Raw genomic sequence first — 12,207 nt, 5'->3', positions numbered from 1 at the left:
GGGGGGAGGAAAAGAAAATGTTTTTGTTTAATAGATTATACCCTGACTATTATCAACACATACTCCAGAACTATAACGCTAACATGGCACTTTAATTTGCTGAATTGGATGATGTTATACCATACGAGGCATTTCATATATTAATGTTCACCATCGTGACTCTAACCGGAAATCAGACACTGGATTATAATACAATTTTAATTAGAATAGAGTACGGACAAGAATATCCGGAAGTTTATTTTAAGGTCATTGGAGTGTATTGATAAACGGAAACAGGAAGTACATCCCTAGTTGAAAATCCAATGTAGGGAGGATCACAATTTCCGCAAATTCTAATGTTTAATATTAAACTGATGAATATTGTATGTTTATTATTGACAGAACAGTGTGTTCTCTCAATATTAAGTATTTCAAAGCAATCCAGGCTTTAATTCAGGTGGTTTTTTTTTATCAATGAGTCACATGTGTCCATTTTTCTGTACTTCAGGAACCCGGCTACCTATTTCACTACTGTGAAGTTTTTCAAGAACGATAACTCTTACCTGCAATTGCTATGTGTATATGGTTTTATTATAAAATGTCAATTTTTATATCGTGTATAGAGAATTAATTTTACACAATTTCAGCATTTATTAAATTGATATACATTAATGCATTACTAATATATGTCAGTATCATTTTTATTGACATTATTTTGTAAAAATATTGTGTCTTTCATTTTTTTTTCAAAATTCACTCCTTTTTACGTAAATTTCCATTCAAAATCCTTAAAATTCTGACAACCAATATTTTCTTTGTGGCAGAAAATTTTCTTTACTTTAAAGCAATATAACTACAAAATTTGAAGAAATTCTACTGAGAAATGGTGACACAATCCTATTACCTTAATATATAATGTAAGACGAATACTGACACTTGATAGAATATTTTGAACAGTATATACATTATTTAAAGGCGATTCTAGACGCTCATGTACATTGTATGTATATTTATATATATGTTTATGTCATCAAATTTTGAAAATATAATAAAAATAAATAAAAATAAATAAAAAATAATAAACTGAATATTGCAACAGAAACAAAAATAAGGGAACTCCATTGGAAATGTGTACATATATTAATGTATACTGAATATAAACTACATGTTATTAACCGATCCAACGGTATATGTCATATGTGTAATATTGAATTAGAAACATTGAACCACCTATTTTTCATTGTAACTTTGTTACTCAAGTGGTACGTTTACTCATACAGAACAATGTTATAAATAAAATACCTGGACTATTGTTTGCTTTGAACAAAGAAATAATATTGTTCAGATACAAACGCAGCACTAACAAACACTGTTGTCTATACAATGAAATGGGTTATCTGGAAGACAAGAAATATAATCAAATATCAAAACAAGAGACAGACACCAGATCTACATTTAAAATGTTTAAACATGTCTTATAAGAAAATCTAAAAGTATTTACAAAATCAAACTCAATAAGAGATAAAAACAAAATTACATGTACACTAATTCAGAACTACAAATTATTGCAAGGTATTTTAACTAGCCCCTAGACATATGGAAGCATGAATTTTTTTCGGGGGTTGGGATGTGGGGTTGCGGGGGTGGGGGGTCGGAAAGGAAAATGTTTTTTTAATATATTATACTCTGACTATTATCAACACATACTCTAGACACAACACTATACTTTTAACATGACACTTTAATTCGCTGAATTGGATGATGTTATACCATACGAAGCATAACATATTCTAATATTTACCATATAATAACGTTTGTGCGAAGTCTGTTCACCATCTGAACTTTAATCGGAAATCATAACTAGATTGTAATACAATAATAGTTCGAATACATTACGGACAAGAATATCCGGATGTTTATTTTTTATATCAAAAATGTGAATGTTTACTTACTTGTTAATATATATATACATGTATGTATGACGAATACTGATACTTGATCGAATATTTTGACCAGTATGTACATTATTTAAAGGCGATTCTAGACGCCCATGTACATTGTATGTATATGTATATATATGATATAACAAAAAAAAAAGGAAAGAGAGAGAGAGAGAGAGTTGAAACGAAAATGAAAGAACAAAAACAAGGAAACAGTTAAAACGAAAATAAACAGCAGAAAATCAGGAAACAGTCGATATGAAAAGAAAAAAAACATGAAAAAGGAGACAGTTGACACACAAAAAAGGTAAACGATAGAAAAATTGACTTGAAAATAAAACAATATCAACCAAGGAAATTATTGACACAAGAATAAAAGACAAGGTCATACACGACAATTGTTAAGCAGGTAAAATCATAGTATTAATACGAAACAAGTGGACAGTTGACACGGAATCCATTGGAAAGCACGAAGCAAGGAAACACCGGCACGTGTAACGGTGTCGGGACTCGTGTTGAGTACGTATAATGGCGACACGGAGACAATAACAGTCTGGTGGATATTTTAAAATTACATTTCATAAACAGGTGTAGGAGGTAATGCCTGTAAAGGTATCCACACGGTGGCATTATAAACAGGTGTAGGAGTTTATGCCTGTTAAGGTATCCACGCGGTTGCATTATAAACAGGTGTAGGAGGTAATGCCTGTAAAGGTATCCACGCGGTGGCATTATAAACAGGTGTAGGAGGTAATGCCTGTAAAGGTATCCACACGGTGGCATTATAAACAGGTGTAGGAGGTAATGCCTGTAAAGGTATCCACACGGTGGCATTATAAACAGGTGTAGGAGGTAATGCCTGTAAAGGTATCCACACGGTGGCATTATAAGCAGGTGTGGGAGGTAATGCCTGTAAAGGTATCCACACGGAGGCATCATGAACAGGTGTGGGAGGTAATGCCTGTAAAGGTATCCACACGGTGGCATTATAAGCAGGTGTGGGAGGTAATGCCTGTAAAGGTATCCACACGGAGGCATCATGAACAGGTGTGGGAGGTAATGCCTGTAAAGGTATCCACACGGTGGCATTATAAACAGGTGTGGGAGGTAATGCCTGTAAAGGAATCCACACGGTGGCATTATAAACAGGTGTAGGAGGTAATGCATGTAAAGTTTTCGAAGCGGTGGCATTATAAACAGATGTAGGAGGTATGTTTGTAAAGGTATCCACACGGTGGCATTATAAACAGGTGTGGTAGGTAATGCCTGTAAAGTTATCCACACTGTGACATTATAAACAGGTGTAGGACGTAATGCCTGTAAAGGTATCCACGCGGTGACATTATAAACAGGTGTAGGAGGTAATGCCTGTAAAGGCATCCACACGGTGGCATTAAAAAAAGGTGTAGGACGTAATGCCTGTAAAGGTATCCAAACGCTGGCATTATAAACAGATGTAGGAGGTATGTTTGTAAAGGTATCCACACGGTGGCATTATAAACAGGTGTAGGAGTTTATGCCTGTTAAGGCATCCACGCAGTGACATTATAAACAGGTGTAGGACGTAATGTAATGCCTGTAAAGGTATCCACGCGGTGACATTATAAACAGGTGTAGGAGGTAATGCCTGTAAAGGTATCCACACGGTGGCATTATAAACCGGTGTAGGAGTTTATGCCTGTTAAGGCATCCACGCGGTGGCATTATAAACAGGTGTATGAGGTAATGCCTGTAAAGGTATCCGAACGGTGGCATTATAAACAGATGTAGGAGGTAATGCCTGTAAGGGTATCCACACGGTGACATAATAAACAGGTGTAGGAGGTAATGCCTGTAAAGGTATCCACACGCTGGCATTATAAACAGATGTAGGAGGTTTGTTTGTAAAGGTATCCACACGGTGACATTGTAAACAGGTGTAGGACGTAATGCCTGTAAAGGTATCCACGCGGTGACATTATAAACAGGTGTAGGAGGTAATGCATTTAAAGTTCTCGACGCGGTGACAGTATAAACAGGCGAGGAGGTAATGCCTTTAAAGGTATCTACGCGGTGACATTATAGACAGGTGGAGGAGGTAATGCCTGTAAAGGCATCCACACGGTGGCATTATAAACAGTTGAAGGAGGTAATGCCTGTAAAGGGATCCACACGGTGACATTATAAACAGGTGTAGGAGGTCATGTGGCATTAGAAACAGATGTAGGAGGTTTGTTTGGAAAGGTATCCACACGGTGGCATTTTATACAGCTGTGGGAGGTAATGCCTGTAAGGGTATCCACACGGTGACATAATAAACAGGTGTAGGAGGCAATGCATTTAAAGTTCTCGACGCGGGGACAGAATAAACAGGCGAGGAGGAAATGCCTTTAAAGGTATCCACGCGGTGGCATTTTAAACAGCTGTGGGAGGTAATACCTGTAAAGGTATCCACGTTGTGGCATTATAAGCAGGTGTAGGAGGTAATGCATTTAAAGTTTTCGACGCGGTTGCATTTGTTAAACAGGTGTAGGAGGTTATGCATGAAAAAGTATCCACAGGGTAGCATTATAAACAGGTGTGGTAGGTAATGCCTGTAAAGGCCTGTAAAGGTATCCACGTGGTGGCATTATAAACAGATGTAGGAGGTTTGTTTGGAAAGGTATCCACACGGTGGCATTTTATACAGCTGTGGGAGGTAATGCCTGTAAAGGTATCCACACGGTGGCATCATAAACAGATGGAGGAGGTAATGCATGTAAAGGTATCCACACGGTGGCATTTTAAACAGCTGTGGGAGGTAATGCCTGTAAAGGTATCCACACGGTGACATTATAAACAGGTGTAGGAGGTAATGCATGTAAAGTTTTCGACGCGGTGGCATTTGTTAAACAGGTGTAGGAGGTCATGCCTGTAAAGGTATCCACGTTGTGGCATTATAAGCAGGTGTAGGAGGTAATGCATGTAAAGTTTTCGACGCGGTGGCATTATAAACAGGTGAAGGAGGTAATGCCTGTAAAGGTATCCACGCGGTGGCATTTTAAACAGGTGTGGGAGGTAATGCCTGTACAGGTATCCACACGGTGACATTATTAACAGGTATAGGAGGTTATGCATGTAAAGTTTTCGACGCGGTGGCATTTGTTTAACGGGTGTAGGAGGTCATGCCTGTAAAGGTATCCACGTGGTGGCATTATAAACAGGTGTAGGAGGTAATGCATGTAAAGTTTTCGACGCGGTGGCATTATAAACAGGTGAAGGAGGTAATGCCTGTAAAGGTATCCACGCGGGGGCATTTTAAACAGGTGTGGGAGGTCATGCCTGTAAAGGTATCCACGCGGTGGCGTTATAAACAGGTGTAGGAGGTAATGCCTGTAAGGGTATCCACACGGTGACATTATAGACAGGTGTAGGAGGTAATGCCTGTAAAGGTATCCACACTGTGACATTTTAAACAGGTGTAGGAGGTAATGCTTGTAAAGGTATCCACACGGTGACATTAAAGACAGGTGTAGGAGGTAATGCCTGTAAAGGTATCCACACGGTGATATTATAAACATGTGTAGCAGATAATGCCTGTAAAGGTATCCACGCGGTGGCATTATAAACAGGTGTAGGAGGTAATGCCCGGAAAGGTATCCACACGGTGACATTATTAACAGGTGTAGGAGGTAATGCCTGTAAAGGTATCCACACAGTAACAATATAAACAAGTGTAGGAGGTAATGCCTGTAAAGGTATCCACACGGTGGCATTATCAACAGGTGTAGGAGGTAATGGCTTTAAGGTATCCACACGGTGACAGTATAAACAGGTGTAGGAGGTAATGCCTTTAAAGGTATCTACGCGGTGACATTATAGACAGGGGTAGGAGGTAATGCCTGTAAAGGTATCTACGCGGTGACATTATAAACAGGTGTAGGAGGTAATGCCTGTAAAGGTATCCACGCGGTGACATTATAAACAGGTGTAGGAGGTAATGCATGTAAAGGTATCCACGCGGTGACATTATAGACAGGTGTAGGAGGTAATGTCTGTAAAGGTATCCACACAGTGGCATTATAAACAGGTGTAGGAGGTTATGTCTGTAAAGGTATCCACACGGTGGCATTATAAACAGGTGTAGGATGTCATGCCTGTAAAGGTATCCACACGGTGACATTATAGACAGGTGTAGGAGGTAATGCCTGTAAAGGTATCCACGCGGTGACATTATAAACAGGTGTAGGAGGTTATGCATGAAAAAGTATCCACAGGGTAGCATTATAAACAGGTGTAGGAGGTCATGCCTGTAAAGGTATCCACGCGGTGGCATTATAAACAGGTGTAGGAGGTAATACCTGTAAAGGTATCCACACGCTGGCATTATAAACAGGTGTAGGAGGTAATGCCTGTAAAGGTATCCACACGGTGGCATTAAAAACAGGTGTAGGACGTAATGCCTGTAAAGGTATCCACACGGTGGCATTATAAACAGGTGTAGGAGGTAATGCCTGTAAAGGTATCCATGCGGTGGCATTATAGACAGGTGTTATTACGGGTATCGGTTTAACATCATTGATACTGTCTGTTACAGTTATAACTTAGTGACCAGAGTTATCTACGCCATTGACAAACACCAACACCAGCAACAGCAATGTCATTTATTACTGAAAAACATCGCGACGGCGACAAGCTGTGAGGTTATTGAGAACGTGAGCTGCAGGATTTCTAGAACCAGCAGACGTCAATGCAGGTACGGACTCTATGGCTTCTTACAATTAAGCGTGCTGAGACGAGAAAAAAACGTAAAGAGTACAAAGTGTGGTGTGGAGGTAGAACAAACATGAGCAATGACAACTAAGGGGAGGTAACTTTNAGGGAGAGACTGAGCCCCCCCCCCACACACACAGGGAGAGCCATAGTGAAATGTATTCCGCTATCAGAGTCAGTTATAGATTTAGTCAGTTAGCCGAGCAGACTGGTGTATGGTACAACTGAAGAAGATGACATAACGGTCCTGGAATCTTTGTCGTCACAGTTTTAATACAGTTGGTGGTATGGTGAAATTTCTACATGCTTAAGGTTAATGTCAATTCATGAAGCTGAAGAAAAGAAATGTAGTATGCTTTTATTTCAAATTCCAGAGGATAAAGGAAAATGCATGTTTATTTAACCGAATTCTTTTTATAAAGCGCAAAGCATTATCAAACTGCCTTATCGAAAGATTAAAAGATCGTTCTTATGTATTATTACCTTCCTTTAACACATCTCGTGTAAATCCAGATTCAAATGAATACCAAACCCGAAAAACTAGCAGTTACATGTAGGTACATTTAGTCCACGAAGTCGTTTTGTGATTTTTATCTGCCATATTCCAAGCTGATTTTTTTCACACGGCTATGTTGTACGTAAGCGATGCTACAGACGTGTCTACTTCCAGTTTTTGCTCTTAGTATATTGATTTCTGATTTGTTTCATAGAAGCAACATATCCCTTTCATTATACAAACTAAAGGTTATTGGCTGGTTCATTTAAGAAAACCCCACTCTTCCATGTAAAGCCACGGATACCGAGTTCCCTTCCCCTATTGCTGCCAAACAAAATCCATTCTGAGATATCATCTTTTAACTCCTGTCACTGACACAGCGAACACAGACGATCAAAAGGCATTTTGCATAACGATCTCGTTCTCACGATTTACACCTTTGGTATGACGTCACCAAGTATAAACAAGCTAAGCCCAATAGACCTCAAACTACTACTGTATCCGTCTCCGTCAATAATAGGTCGATACTATGCTATTCGTTTATCGCCTCTAGAGAGGACTGTGAAAGCATCCCTTTTAACGTGCATTAAGTAAAGGTAAATGTTTGATTCAATTTCGTCAGATAAGTAGAACTGCTCTAAGATGGCCGTTATACCCTGACAATCTCATATTCGGGGCTTGCAGAACTAGTACTGTATCTATCAAAATCAAACCAAACCCGATCAACAAACAATACAAAACTTAACTAAACCATGTGTGCACTACCTTAACTTTACTTCATATCGGAATATGAAATATACATAAAACCTTTCCCCATCATTTTATTTGTCTATTCTGCAAGAAAACGATGGTTTTAACGGATATTATAATGTTTCTTTGCAAATAAACCGTATGAAATCAACAAAAGGAGTAACTGTCAATTGCCAAGATTAACTTGAAAGAACAACTTAGTCTCTCTTTGTGTTTTCAAAGCATAAACTATCTGGTTTTTGGTCAGTGTAGCATGTCAAACACACCTCTTACTACTATTAACACACTACTGAGCCTGTTGAATCTACATACATTAATTTGGTGTTAGGCAAGGAGATGCACTTTGGTCATTGTACTCCAAATCACAAGAACAAATGTTTTTAAGCAAAAAGGCATTGTGGGATAAGCATGAAACTTTCACAAATGAAATATCATCATACGACTAATATTTATGCTAAGTGACATGCTTATCCCAAAATGCCTTTTATGGACAATCAGCGGATAAACATTGGAAATAGGCAAATCATTTGATAAAAGAATGAAATCGGATANATACACACTGGAGAGATAGTTTTAACTAGAAAATATTTGTAAACCATAAGCTGTATAGCTTCACGTCCCAAATACTCTTTTGATGGCAATGGAGCCAAATGCTTACGAGTTCGGCAGCAACCCCATACGTTAATTTTATTATACCGATGCACACTGCAGAGATAGTTTTAACTTGAAAATCTTTGTAAACCATAAGCTGTATAGCCTCACGTCCCAGCTACCCCTTTGATGGCAATGGAGCCAAATGCTTCGGAGTTCGGCAGCAAGCTCCGCCCACCTCGCGCGTCACTGCCGAGTTCGGTAACAAGCTCCGCCCACCTCTCGCCTGATTGGCTCGGCGGAAACACCCGAGTGTAGGTGTGTTTTAGTTCACAGACTAACACACAGGACTAAAACACACTCAGGCAAAAGTGGGGATATATTCGATTTAACCAATTACTTTTATATAGAGTAAATAAAGTAGAGGTGTAATAACATATATTAAACAGGATATTTACGTATGTTCAAAAAGCCACATTGGTCACAGGAGAATGAACAATACACACATACAAACTGTCATATATCTGATCGGCGCTTATTTGCCGCTATCAGATACTTTCCAAGATTACATAATCCTTTAATATTCGGTGTATTAAGTAATTGAACAAGCTTATATACACTAGGGTTATTTCTATAGTAAAATTTTAAATACTTCCGTCTTAAATCTGTATATCTTGTGCAAACTAAAACAAAATGAAACTCGTCCTCTATGTCATTAAGATTACACTTTGTACATAATCTATTAGTTCTAACAGTGCCAACATAACGTCCAGATTCAATGTTTAATTTGTGAGCTGACAGCCTAAGTCGAGCAATTTCTTTCATATAACCGATATTAACTGATTTTGTTAGATAAGATTGTAGTAAAATTGTACTGTTTAATTCTCTGTAAAGCATACCTTTAGACATACCTGTAATTAGACTATATCCCTCTTGATTAAAAATGTCAAATAATCTTGCCTTAATAATTAAAAAAGTGAAATTGTTTCCATTCTGTGCGTCCCAGATATATCCTAAGCCTAAACGATACAATTCATCTTTTATTTCACAGACCCATGGATCCTTGATTAGCAGCATATTTTCATAACAGGATTTCAAAATACAGTTTTCGGTATTGAGCAATTTAAACCAATATTTAAATATTTTTAGTTTCCTTGTTACATGCAATGGATAACGGCCTAATTCGAAATATACCATCATATTCGGAGTGGATTTGCGCACACCTAGCAACCTTTTACAAAAATCTACATGTAGTTTTTCGATGTCGGGGCCTTTATGGAATCCCCATACTTCTGATCCGTAGTTGACTATACTACTGACATAAGTATCAAACACTGCTAATTGAGTCTCAATATTAAAATACTGTTTTTTACATACACCCAATAATGCAAACAATGCTTTTCTTCCTTGTTCAGATATTTTTTTCTGTGTTTGTTTAAATTTCCCATTATAATTCAATAAGATTCCAAGATAGTTGAATTCATTCACTATCTCTAACACACACCCATCGTATTCCCATTTTTCATTATCTTTTAATCTTCCCCCATTTCTAAAAACAACAATCTTGGTCTTTGAAGTATTTACAGTAAGGTCCCACTTGATAGTGTAATTTAACAAAGAGTCTAGCATCTTTTGCAAACCTTGAGGTGTTTCGGCAAAGATAACTGTATCATCAGCATACATAAGTAAAAATATGTTAATTAGTTGTAAGTCAATCGAAGGACAGCTGTCCTCTATAAATTGCATTTCGAAATCGTTCACATACAATGAAAATAACAGAGGTGACAAAATTTCTCCTTGAAAAAGTCCAATCTTACAGTCGAAAAAATCAGAGCATACTCCGCTGTTTTTTACACAGCATCTTACATTTTTATAAAGTGATCTGATAACATTTAACATTTTACCTTCAATACCTTCTTTGATCAACTTGTACCATAAATTCTGTCTATTGATCAGGTCAAAAGCTTTGGTATAGTCAATGAAACAACAGTATAGACGTTTTTTACTTTTTAGCGTTCGATTAATTAGGGCCTGTAATGTAAATATAGCATCTGTCGTTGAACAATTCCGTTTGAATCCAAACTGAGCATCGGTTATCTTATTGTACTCCATGTCAAATTTCACCAACCTATTATTCAATACAGACGTAAAAAGTTTACCAATACAACTGACAATTGAAATACCCCTGTAGTTATCAGGGTTACTTGGGTCACCTTTCTTAAATACTGGAACTATATTTCCAACTGTCCACATACGAGGATAATTACCTGATTTAAAAATGTTGTTGAAAAGTACAACAAGACAAGGTACAAAAACTTCAGAACAATGAATAAAATATTCGTTCAGCATATTATCAATACCACACGCCTTATTGGATTTAAGGTTTTGAATAGCACACTCTATTTCACAACCTGTAATATCAGCATCAAGTTCATCAAACACTGGAGCGTGAATGAGTATGTCATCATAATGTTTCATATAATTATTAATACTTTCATCAGTTGTTAGTTCAGAGGATGCAAGGTTACAGAAGTGTTTTTGAAATTCTTCTAAAGATATCTTCTGAGAGACAGTTAACTTCTTCCTTTTTTTGAAGTGCTTGTAAAACCGTTTTGAGTTATACTTTCTCAGATATTCTAACATATTTCCCTGATGAAGCATGTATTCACGCTTTAACTTAATTTCAATTTTTTTATAACAGCTCTTACATCGGATGAGGTTTTCCCGATTTTCAGCTGATTTACATAAATTAAAAGTAGAGAGAGCAATCTTGTATTCTCTGAACCTTTGCTTACATTGATAATTGAACCAAGGCTTATCTTCTGTCACCGTTTTCTTATCTCTGACATGTTCTGTTACAGTTTTACAACAATAAGGAGATACTATTTTTTTTACATATTCTGAAAACTTATTTACAACGTTATTGATACCCCCTTCGCTAAGATCCGAGTCATTACATATATCTAATAAGTCAGCAGAATTAACTAGCAGTGTTTCTTTGATCGACTGTTTTTCGTTCTCATTCCATTTAAAGGTAGTTCTATACGGTTTAGGCTCTACGTTAATATGTTCTTGTACGGAGGGAAACAACGAGGGCAATGAGAATGATACTGGAGAGTGGTCAGAAAAATGATTAAAAACTCCAGACTCAAACTGTGCTATGGTCTTTAACATAGTATCAGGGACTAAAACATAGTCAATAAGACTGGCTCCATTGTTACTGAAAAACGTATAATGACCATTACCATCACCAGCATGTCTACCATTCAAAATTTTAAGACCAGTTGTTTTGCAAAGAGACAAAAGTTGCCTTCCGAATTGGTTAACATATAAGTCCATATTTGCCCTTTTACAAACATTGGAATCAGGAAGGTATTCGAATATATTGGATAAAACATGGGTTGAAAATTCACTGACTCGATCAAAGGCAATATAATCCTCAGATAAACCAGTACGGCTGTTGAAGTCACCTATAGCTAAAACGTCACCATACTCTTTATATTTACTTACAGTTTCCTCTAGTAATATAAACAAATCTAAATCATTCCTTTCATAATACGTGTTATTTACGGGCGGGAAATAATTAACAGCTCAGTAGATATCCCTTCTAGACGGATATGACAATTTGACTACACTGATGCTATCTGTAACAGTTTCAACAACTCGACATTTCTCAGCTATACAAGATTTGATATATATTACAATACCCCCTCCACGGCC

The sequence above is a fragment of the Mizuhopecten yessoensis genome, unplaced genomic scaffold (assembly GCF_002113885.1).
Source record: "Mizuhopecten yessoensis strain PY_sf001 unplaced genomic scaffold, ASM211388v2 scaffold715921, whole genome shotgun sequence".
Lineage (NCBI taxonomy): Eukaryota > Metazoa > Mollusca > Bivalvia > Pectinida > Pectinidae > Mizuhopecten > Mizuhopecten yessoensis.
The sequence above is the reverse complement of the archived record's forward strand: the minus strand, read 5'-3'. Positions refer to the sequence as shown.